Source organism: Numida meleagris, chromosome 14 (genome assembly GCF_002078875.1).
Source record: "Numida meleagris isolate 19003 breed g44 Domestic line chromosome 14, NumMel1.0, whole genome shotgun sequence".
Taxonomy (NCBI): domain Eukaryota; kingdom Metazoa; phylum Chordata; class Aves; order Galliformes; family Numididae; genus Numida; species Numida meleagris.
The window spans coordinates 11,097,002-11,108,461 of NC_034422.1; the positions used below are offsets into that span (position 1 = coordinate 11,097,002).

Below are 11,460 nucleotides of genomic sequence, written 5' to 3' on the forward strand. Positions count from 1 at the left end.
TTCTATGATGCCTTGCAAAGCCTGGAAAGAAGTGAGCAGCATGGACAGGCTACCAAGGTTTGCTGATGAGCTGCACAGAAGGGTGGTGCACCAGCACCATCCATGAAACAGGATGCAGCCCCAAGGAGCTGGGCTCCTCCAAGCCCAAGTCAGTGCACCAGGTGATGTCCCAAGGCTGTTTGAAGATGCTCTTCACTGGAGCCACACTCTAAAAACAGTTCACCCACATCATGAATAGCTCCACCACAGATGGGGACACTGAGCAGAACTTCAACCAATGACTACAATGCAAAGGGACACAGGAACACAGCCAGGCTCCTCAGCCACCTCGAGGGGATCAAAAAAGCTGCAAATGAGAGAGATGCACTTGCCACAAACTGCAGCTGCAGGAGGATCCCAACCAGCCCCAGCCATCCCTGCATCAGGTGGGATAACAGCCCCACTGTGTGGCTCACAGAGATGGAGCAGATCTCACACAGTGCAGAGCAGAGTGCAGGGAACTGCTGGCAAAGAGCTGGGGACCAGCACAGAGCCACGTTCAGAGGCAAGCCTAAGGAGCAGAGGAACAGGAGATGGCTTTAGCATAAAAGCTAAGACATAGTTTATTTTATTGGGTACGTTTTTGTTTGAATACCCAGGGTTTGTTGGATTTTTTCCACCATTTCCATTTTTTTCTGTTAACTTTTCCTATTTCTAAAAAAAAAATAAAAAGTAAAAGGTAGGGAAAATTGCTTTTTTAAAAACAAAAACATCATTCTCATCTGCTATTTGAATATGATATACACATAGTAGTGCTACCCTTGCTCACCTGGTGGGTGAATGACATCCACCTATGCAATTAGTGATGAGATCACAGCAAAAAGGGCAGCACAGCAAGTGCTCTGAAGCAGGGGAGAGGAGCACTTCCACGATCTTGTAAGTCTTAACTCAGGTCTCTGCTTAAGCAGAGACAAGGCAAAGGCAAAGGAAGCCAGGGCAGGCTTCTAGATGCCCTGAGACAGGAGGTTTATCTGAATACCTCCTACAAGTTAACAACATTGAGAACTGAGGTGGCCAGAGATGGAGTTTGCACGTGCACCATCGCAAAAACATCACGGTCCAAACCCAGCACTTGGTGCAGAAGCAAACTTACAGCAATGAGCAGAGTCAGCACCAGGCTGTTTGCATGCTTGATTTGCAAGGAGAAAAACTTCAGCCCAAAGTCACCCTGCAGGCTTCACCTATTGCAGTTATTAGCGCTGATACGGATGGTTGCACAGGTTCAAATGTGCATTTTTGATCACATCTCAAAGAGAGGGTGCATGCAGCCAACTGAAGCTCTGTCAGAAGCTCACATGAAGCACCATAAATCAAGCAGTCCCGAAGGCAGATCAGAGCCAGAGGGCTTCATCTGAAAGTATTCCTGGTTCTTACAAGGAGGAGGCTTCATGCATACATATATTAAATAAAAAAATAAAAACTAAGAAAAAAAGCTTTTGCTTCTATTTCACTCGGCTCCTTTAGCACTCTGTTCACCGTGCATGCCATCAGTAATCATCCAGATGAGAGCTTCAGACATCGCTTTGAAGAGTGGACACCTTTTGTTTCAGGGTTAGTTATGTCACTTCAAATCTATTTCAAACGTGGACAAGGAGCTGGATGCACAGATGACCTGAAGGGCGCTCTCTCTCTCTCTCTCCCTTACTGGCATCCAGCTCTTGATACACAGACCACTGTGGTGTGATGCACCATGGCTGAAAGGATGCCAGCTGTGACCAGTCCTGGTCCTGAGCATGTGAGATGAATGAAATAATGACAGCCGGGAAGCACACTCCCCTTACACTGCTGCCCGTGTGCATGGATGCGATGTACTCCCTTGTTATCAGTATTCTTGAGCATCTCAGAGAGCAAGGAGTCCTGGAGAAGTGCTGTCTTTGAGAAGATGGAAGAAGTGCTGAGATATCTGGAAATCAATTCTTTAACTCGGGAAGAAGCTTTCAGTGAGATCTTTTACAGGTAATTTGTCACTTGGTATAGAACCATTCAGTTCAATGATTTCAAAGGAGCTGTTAATATCTCAATGGAAAAACAGTACAAAACACCTTGTGGATGGAAACAGAGGTCAGGCATCCACTTTCTAAAGAAAGAGAAAGTGTTCTGTCCCAACAGAGCTACTTTCATGTCTCACAATAATACCTATTTGAGCTTTATTCCTAATTGCATCACCAGTGCTCCTCTTTCGAGTCTGCACACATAGCCCTGCTTCTGTTCAGAGCAATGTGCTCAGCAGTAATCTCCTCTGACCTCCATTGAGAACCCATGTCCTGCAGCAAATGACCACTAAGGTGTTATAAAGGAGCTAACCCATCAGGAATCAAATAAAGCAGCTCAACCTACAGCATCATTGGGTCCAATGAAAGACAGCCTGAGTCAGAACATGCAGGCATCGTTCTTTTCTAGTGCAACCATGACCATGATTTAGTACATCATGCTTGCTCCGTAGAAGTTGGCCAAATTACTAATGAAATCAGCCTACTTCCCAAGCAGGAGCAAAGCAACAGAGCAGACAATCCTGCAAAGTGGTTTTGGAAGAGGAATGGAAGGCAAATGTTATGAAATTACGAGTGCAAGGGGAGGGAGATGGGGCATAGCTCTTTGGATGTCAGGTAGGAACAGCTGAGGTTGACCTGTAAATCACAGGGAGGCAATCACCAAGCAGATCTGGGAGAGGAGCACTCCAGTGACTCATTATGACAAGAGGACTCCAGAACTAAGCAAAGGTGGAGGAAGGCCATTTGTAAGACCGTATCTAAACTGTCAAATGGGCCATCTGTGTCGGTAACACATGGTGTGCAGCCTCAGTGAAGAGCTCGTAGAGAATGGTAAATTACCTGATCAATGGAAAACACAGTTCCAGTGCTGTATAAATCATTGGTTCAGTCATACTGTGGCTTCAGACCCCTCATCTCATATACTTGGGTACAAGGGGGGGACAAGAGGGTGATGGAAGGTCTGGAATGGCTTTTGTATGAGGAAAACTGTAGGACAGGACCCTTCAGCATAGAGAAGGGATTGTCTTAATGGACATGTGAAAGAAGACAAACTCACGAGAACCCTGAGAGGATGCATAGGGCCAAGTTTTTCCATTTCTCTCCCTGCATAGGGAGAAGGGACATCAAATTAAACCAGAGGATCTCATAATATTGAGAGAGCGGGTGACAAAATAGAAGACAGAATTCAATACAGATAAATGCAAAGTGACGCACATGGGGAGAACAAATCAGATACACTATAATGAGCTCTGAAAAAATACCACTCAGGAGTAAGAGCTGGAGTCAGTTCAGTTCTCTGCTGTGGTCAAAAAATAAGAAAATTGAATACTGGGAACAAACAGAACAGAACCCCACCTTGTAAAACACCCAGATTCACCTGCAAGTGAAACTCAAACTGGCTGGAGTCACCATGTGGGACTCTGTTTTCATCTTGATTCATGTTTCAGTTGTGGGTCCAGCCTGGAGCTGGAGTTTACAGTCATCACCAAGGTTAAGCCTTGTGGGGCTCTTCACCACGAGGGCTGACCAGTGTCTCCTTCCCTTTGACTCCTAGCCTTGGCCTAGACTTACCTATGGGAGCACCTTCCTTCTCATAGGAACTCAGAGCTCCTGTAAAGTTTCTTTAAGATCCTTTGAACAAGGAATTTGTTAAACTCTTTCAGAAACTCGAGCAGACCACACCATGCTTTTCTCAGCATTTTTATACAAGATCCCTTGCTGACCCTTCAGGTAGTCCTTCCATTCACAAAAGCCTAGTTGACTTTTCCCATAAATCAAATCTCACTAACACGCTCCCTAATTCCCTTCCATACTACAGTTTCACCTCATTTAGGCATCGGTATTAATAATCTACTCTTCCTGGATCTGCTCAAAAGCATTTTTTAAATGCAAGGTCTCACTGCTTTCTTGCCCCCTATAGCGAGAATATTTTAAGTAAGAGGTTTCACAGTAGGCTTAATGCAGTTAATAGTTCAGCTATTTCATCCTTGAATTCCTTCAGAGCTCTTGACTGAAAACCACTCGTTGCTGCTAAACTGGTACCGTTTGTTTTGTCGAGGTGCTTTATAACTTCATCTACTGAAGCATCACTTTGAGACACATTTTCTGACTCATCCCCCGTAAAGAAATGTTCCGGGCTGAGGACTCCAGTAAGCTCCTCCACACAGATGAAGAACATTTGCTCAGCTTCTCTGCTACACTCTTCTCCTCTTCACCAGGTGCTTCTGCACCTAGGTTATTAGCTGGTCCTAGAGTACACTTGAGAAAGAAAATACCATTAGCATGCAATGTCTGAGCTAGCGGTGGGCAGTGGTGGAATGAGTGACCCTTGCGGCAGCGTGAGTGATGCTTTGGGAAGCTGCCTCTCATCCCAGAAACAGCAAACTTCAGATTTTCAAGGACAAAATTGGTAGCACGTGGCTGATGGTGACTGTCCATTGACAGTCTTGTGGTAGAGTGGTGGGGGCTGCTCGCAGTGTTCCCCTGGTCCTCATGGCTGAGCTCTTCTCCTGAGAGAGGATCCAGAGCCTCTAGTTGTATGGCTGCCAGATGCTCTTTTCTGCTGCTGGCCTCTACTGTGGCCTGCCTTCCCCACCCTGACACCAACCGTCACCTGCAGGTCAGCATGGATCCCACAGGGGAAGACTACCAACCCTTTAGATAGGTACAACACATGAAAGACACCAAGGTGATCAGACATGTATTAAAGAGTCTTGAGAGATAAGCACCATGCAGCATGAATATGGTGAGCAGATGACAGCTTTGGATGCCTCAGCCAGGTGCTCCAGAACCAGAGCAAAGCTGAGTGTGGTCCCTGTGTGGCTTCAGCATATGTGCTGGAAAAAAAGAAATGCCTGGTTCCTTGCACTGGGGAGTCAATTTGCACATACAAAGCCTTCCTCCTCTTCCTTGCCTTTTCATGTATCTTGTCCCTGTTCCCCAAAATGCAGTGCTCCCACCACCCACCTAAAGACACTGCCTTACACAAAGGGGCTGACCTTAGAAAGACCTCAGCAAACACCAAGATACCAAGCAGCTTCCAAACTAGATGCACTGCTGCTTTTTTCCCTTCTCCCCATACCCAAATCTACCCTACTGGTGTCACAGAGCAAAAAGTCCTCATCAGGACCACCAGTACCCACCTTGTCACCATCAGAGACAGGATACATCCCCTTCCTTAGCTCTTGGCTGGTAGTTGTTGAAACCCTTGATTGCTGCCTGTTGCATTCCCACTTGGTTAGACCAGCACCACTGGTCATGCCCACACTGCAGTTACCTGCCCTCTGGTCCTGCAGCAGCACATCACCTTCCCTCTACCAGGCAGCTCTATGTTCTCTCTCCTTCTCTCCTCCTTTAAGAGCCTCAGCTGTGCTCTCCCAGTCTCCTCCACCTGGCCCAAGGCTGCAGATCCCTCCAGCTCCACAGAGCTCGGAGCCACAGCCTTTCTCCATCAGCTCTAATTCAATTACAGACTCTACAAATATTTCAGTTAGGCTTTGAACAGTTCAGTGGAATTTGTATCTAGCAAAAAGTGGATTTGCTTCTCTATTACAGGCAGTTCATATATATGAGAACAATTTCCCACTGCATTAGCATTCTGGTCACCCTATCATCACATACGAAAGGTGCTACTGCCTTTTTAATACTTTCCTCCCTGTGCTCCAGAGGACCAAGTTACTCCATGCAGAGCACAAGACAGCAGTCTTGCAAGCAATCCATGAGTGTCAATGAGGATTGTGATTCGTAAGCAGCAGAGCTAATGGAAATAGTAGTGAGGAAGGGGAGCTGTGTCTTGTTCCCCCTTTGTGGGGCTACATACAAGCCCAAGTCCACGGGTTGGCTTTTGGGTGGTAGATCCAAGGTTCAGATCCTACAGACGGCACATGGGAAATGTCCTGCAGGATTCAAACCTTGTCTGTTCCTATTTCTCCATGTTAGGTCTTCCATGCTTTGACAGAGGTCAGCGTGCTCCCCGCTATCGGATGATGAACCAAAAAGGTAGTACTTTGGAAACAGCGGCCTCCGAGGGGAAGGAAGCACTGCCACACTCGAGATACACTCAGCCATGGTTTCGTATTGAACAGTACAGTTTGTTGTGTCCCAGAAGGAAGCGGTCCATCCCTCCCTGCTAACCTGCCTCTGACGCACCCCTCTAACGCAAAGCCCAGCTGCTCCTACATTTGCCTCTTTGGCTTATAGACTTGATATAACTCTATATCCCGTTGGTTTTGAGGCTGAAAAGTCTGTGAGTCTCTCAGTAAATAGGACCTGCTGACTATTTTTTTTAACGCATCTGCGGTTTTCCGCGCTCTCTGCAGATGAGCAGTGCTGAGCATGGCGTTGGATGGAGCAAACTTGCCATCTAGTGGGTGATGGCTTTGCTGCAGAGGTTGCTTGGGTTTATTTACCTCAGTCACCAGGGAGTGGGATTTGTCTCTAATGGGGGCTATGTAAAAGGGAGAGCTTCCTAATAAGCTTATTTTGGGGGTAAGGAAAGGACCTATTCAAAATGACCATTGCAACTGATCTATATCCATTAATGGCAAAAAGACCAGATGCCCTGGGTTGGATTCCCAGCTCGCTTGTAGTCTGCTGATGTCAAGCAAGGAGGATGCTGTGTGCATGGCCATGGGCAGCAGAAGGCCACAGGACTCTGTTCTGAGGATTGGCCACGTCTGTGTGGCTTCCTCTCACTCATCCTCTTCCCATACCCTGGATCCTGCAGGAGCAGTCTGGGTTGAAGAAATGCCGGTGGGCTCGACAAGAGCAGGGTTTTACTGCGCAGGGAGTCATGCAAGATCTTCTTAACAGTCACAGCTGCATAAATCCTGAGTTACTGGGCTGAGAGAGGCTCTTGTCTGCAGGTTCAGGGGCTCTTTGCACTCTGTAAAACGTAAAGCAAAGTATGAAGTGCAGTGCTGAGCAGGATAAAGAAATCCTTATTGCACAGCGAGCATGAAACCCATCCGGTGTCAGGTTATTACTAGCTTTCACCTATCATAAAAATAACTCTTGAAAATCGTTTCAGCATTTCTATTAAAGTTGCTGAAAGATGGGGAAAAACGCATTGGAATACTAAGAGATAAGGCTCTTCATGTGATGGCAACCATTATTCCCATTCTCTTGAGCCCTAAAGAGCATTTCTATGGCCCAGAGCCCCGTGTTTGACTGCAAAACTGTTAAACACAAACCATTTTCAAGAGGGGTTAGGACAAGCCAAGAGAATAAGCAGCATAAATAGTAGTCAATGGAAGGTGCCCATCTCCTTTACGCATGGGGAGCAGGGCAGGACTGAATGTCTCTGCCTTCCTAAACCAATGCTCTACAAGTTTTATTTGCATGATTAGATGGGGCTCCACATCCCCCACCATAGCCCTGCTGTGGGTGGAGGGTTCAGAGCTGTTCTGCCATGATGGGATCCTCATTTTGAATTTTTGATGGTCTCACAAGGAGGAGGGGATACACATGCAGCTCTCATTATCTCACCCACTGGTGGGGAAGACAAGTTTTTCATCTGCATTTTCTAGCTCTCCTTTCTCTCCAGGAAGGTCAGATAGCACCTCCTTTCCTGTTTCATTTCTTCTCCATTTACTGGCAGTTCCTTGTTTTCATCGGAAGTATTTAGTATGTGTTTCTATTCATCTTTTTTTTCTTCCCTTGGATTCTCTGATATCATTTACACCTAATGAAAAAAAAAAAACCTTATTTTTTCCCCTTATTTTGTTCCATCTTCTTGCTTTTATCAAAGAAAATTTAGAAGGAAGTGTATTTTTTTCTTATTTCCATAGAGTCTCTAAATGATTTTCTTTCTTTTCTTCCTAACCTTATAATATTTTGTTGTTTTTTTCTTCAGTGAAGCATGTGGTCTTCCCTGTTTTTTTTTTCCTTCTGCCTCCTAATTTTCCCTTATTTTTCTTCACTTTTTCTTGGGGCAGCATCAATGGACTTTTCCCCATTTTGTCCCAAAAAGCAGTGTTTGTTCCCTGCTCCTTGTGTGTCACTTTCCCTAAGAGCAACAAGCCAGCACCAGCCCTTATCTCATTTCTTACCATCTTTCCCCTGCTGGATAAAATGGTGGCAAACATTGTTTCTCCTTTTTCTCATTTCTTTCCCATCATTTTTCATCTTTTTTATTTTTTTACATGTAATCCCTCTGGTGGAACAACATGGCAGTGGATTTATCTCATTTTTCTTCTGTTCTTTACTTTTCTATCCAGTTTTCTCCTGTCACCCAAACATCTTTCCTTTGTACCCCTTGGGTGGTTGGAGGTTTCTTTTTCTCTTTCTTCCTCCTCAATTCTCTTTTCCCAATGGATGAGTCGACATTTCGGATGTAGGGGCAGCCACAATCAGCCCCACACCCAACACAAAATCTGTGGCTGGAGAGACACACGAGTCTATGCCTTCTCCGTGAGGCTCACTTCCAAAACTGTGCTTGCTAAAGGCCACCAGTAAATGCAACAAGATGTAAACATGCTCCAAGTAGTCATTCAGAAGACGTTTGAGCATTTTGGGTACTGCCTGCATGGGACACCTCTTCACGGGTTTGGGGATAGGCAAGGAAATCTTGCAGCTCGCCTGGATCCAAGTGGCTCTCATGAGGCTGGAGAGGAGGGTGCTTTGTTTTTCCCAAAATGTCTTGGGAGATTATTAGAAAAAAATGGTTTTGCATTTGCCACAATGAAATTAATAAGGATTCACTGAGTAGGCCTCACTTAGAACCACAGAATCACTGGAGTTGGGAAAGATCACTAAGATCCCCAATCCCGACCCCAACCGACCCTCACCATGCCACTCACCATGTCCCTCAGTGCTGCATCTCCACGTTCCTCCAACACCTCCAGGGATGGTGGCTCCACCAGCTCCCTCAGCAGCCTGTGCCAACGCATCACCACTCTTTCTGAGAAGAAATGATTCCTAACATCCAACCTTCCCACAGCAGTCTACTAAGGATGGAAGTTGGTTGGATGGCCACTCAGTGTTACCAATGGATGGTGAAGGGTTGTCATCCAAGATTAATGCCCTGTTAGCGGGAACTAATAGGAAAACATCACTGGTTAATCCACACTACCTAGAGCCAAAGGAAAATTCATTCTAAAATCCACCCATGTCTTTGCTTACCCATTGTTACCCATGATGCACTAGGCTAAGGAATATGAGCCAAGGGAAAAACGTCTTCATGGAATTAGAAAATTGAGAAATTGCCACAGGAAGGTAAGTGTGGCTCATTGCTCAAAATTGCCAGGAATAAGGAGAGTTCTTTATCTAGAGTGAAAATAGAGATCCTGACCCCTTGTAGAGAGGATGGTGTTTATCACTATAAGTTAAATGTATTTCACTTCACATAGCCACCCTGGCATAATTTACCCTTCAGAAAATTGCTGGTCCTTCCAGCATGCTCTACGTCAGCCAACCAGAGAACAATAAAGTGGGCTTCCAATAACAACCACGTCCTTTCAGGTGCTGGGAATTGGGTAGATTAAGAAGAGACATCGTCTGGAATTCCCAGGGATGCTGGGAATTAATCAGCCAATGACAAATCCTCTCCTCCTCAACCACCATTACAGGGAAAGGCACCATGTGCACAAAGGTCTCCAAAGGAGCAAATGTCTTCTGTAGGGCACAGGACTGGAGCAGCTTGAGATATATAGCACCAACTGACAGTCAGCACCCCAGACATAAATAATGGCAGGAACCATTGGGTAGAAATGCAACTAATAAATCTCATTACCTAGAAATTAAGAAAATTAATCAGCATAAGACAAGCCTAATTGTGCTTAACAGCCAAATCCCCCATTTCATGCAAATGTCTGAATTACGCATTGTAAAGAACATTTGTACCTGATTGACTTCAAGGAGGGTGGAAAAGGATGGACATATGGCAGCTGTAGGGATGGGAGGAAAGAGGAACAGAGATCACTGTGCTTCCCAGGGGGTGTCCTGGGGCTGATGAGTGTTCTGCCCTCAGACAAGTGGGTCCCCCAGCCACCAAAACTGAGTGTTCCTCTGGAGCAAAATGCACTTTGCTACTTGTGGGTTTAGGGGAGTTAGTTCACCCTGATCATCCCCAGTGCCCGAGAAATGATGAGAGGTGGTACTGGCAAAAATGCTTCTGATTCAGTGGCATCCTGCAGGAATTATTGGAATTAGATCACAGGCAGCAAATATGCTGTTAGTTCAGCACCACTGCACACTGCATTACTGTATGACACTAATAACTAACCAGGAGAAAAATGTCTCAAGCGAGCTACTGTCATCACAGAATCACAGAAATTAATCAGCAAATGTTAAATGTGCTTCCATTAAACCTCCATGCTCTACACTCCCTGTTGATTGGCTGGGTTGAGTCATGATATTCACTGAAATACTTCTGATTAACCAGTACTGCCCAGGAATGGTGGGAATTAGTTAATTAACACAAGGCAAGTGCATTTCCACTTAGTCAACACCAACTGGGGGCTATAGGTATTTCTCATCAGCAGCAGAAATTGTCTGCTTACCTGGCACTTCTGCTGCCATCAGATGGGACTGAAATTAACTGCCACCCCCGAAAGCAGCGTGAGCACCAGCCTCTGTCAGCACGAAGTAAATACACCCTCAATTAACCCATGCCTGTAATTCATACAAATGATGGGAGTCTTTACAAAGGCCCCAGATGGCTCTGATTAACCAGCGTGGCTTAAGAAGCAGGAGGGCTACAGTGAAGGAGGTCAATATACATAACAAATAGAATCAAGCAGCCCTATGCCCGTTCCCTGTTCAGCAGATGTTTGGGAGAAGCTCTGGCTAGCAGCACGCGGGAGACGTAGGTGCTAACTGGTGAACAGTTTCCAACATCTATGCAATAATGCTTGCTAATTACCCTCACCAGCCATTCCTGCGGAAGGAAGGAGATGACACCTCCCTTGCGACAAATGCCACCAATTATCCAGACGTCTCTCGCCTTGCTGGGACATCATTAACCTGACACCAGTGTTCCTCACTTCTCTGCCTGCATCAGGAAAGACGAAAATTGTTCTCGTGAGATGAGGAGGCCACCGATTACCCTGCGTTCCTTAGAGGCGGAACTTAATCAGCACAAAGCAAATATATCAGCCAGGAAGCACAACTGTCTGCAATCCCCAGGCATTAGGAGATGGTTTCCATAAGTAAATATCTCTAATGGGTGAGTGCTCTCCATAAAAACATACACAATCACTCAAGCAGAAGGAAAGTAATCTTCCAGCTAAGCAGTACTGTCATGGGTAGGCAGCTCTGGCCTTGGTAGAAAAACAGCTATTTTTGAGGATCAATCTGGCCTCAATTCATTTTACCTAGCTAGCACACTGGATTCTTCTCTTCTCTTCTCTTCTCTTCTCTTCTCTTCTCTTCTCTTCTCTTCTCTTCTCTTCTCTTCTCTTCTCTTCTCTTCTCTTCTCTTCTCTTCTCT

The 11,460-nt window shown here is 45.7% G+C and overlaps 2 long non-coding RNA genes across 2 annotated transcripts; both read right to left on the reverse strand.

Annotated features, from left to right (window-relative positions):
* On the reverse strand, positions 729 to 7,704 carry LOC110406613. Its single transcript, XR_002443522.1, has 3 exons — positions 7,518 to 7,704; positions 5,174 to 6,915; positions 729 to 4,289 (listed from the first exon to the last, which is right to left on the reverse strand). It is a non-coding gene; the product is annotated as an uncharacterized LOC110406613 (long non-coding RNA).
* Positions 8,840 to 11,458, reverse strand: LOC110406540. The gene is made up of 3 exons (XR_002443494.1): positions 11,345 to 11,458; positions 10,900 to 11,022; positions 8,840 to 9,067 (listed from the first exon to the last, which is right to left on the reverse strand). It is a non-coding gene; the product is annotated as an uncharacterized LOC110406540 (long non-coding RNA).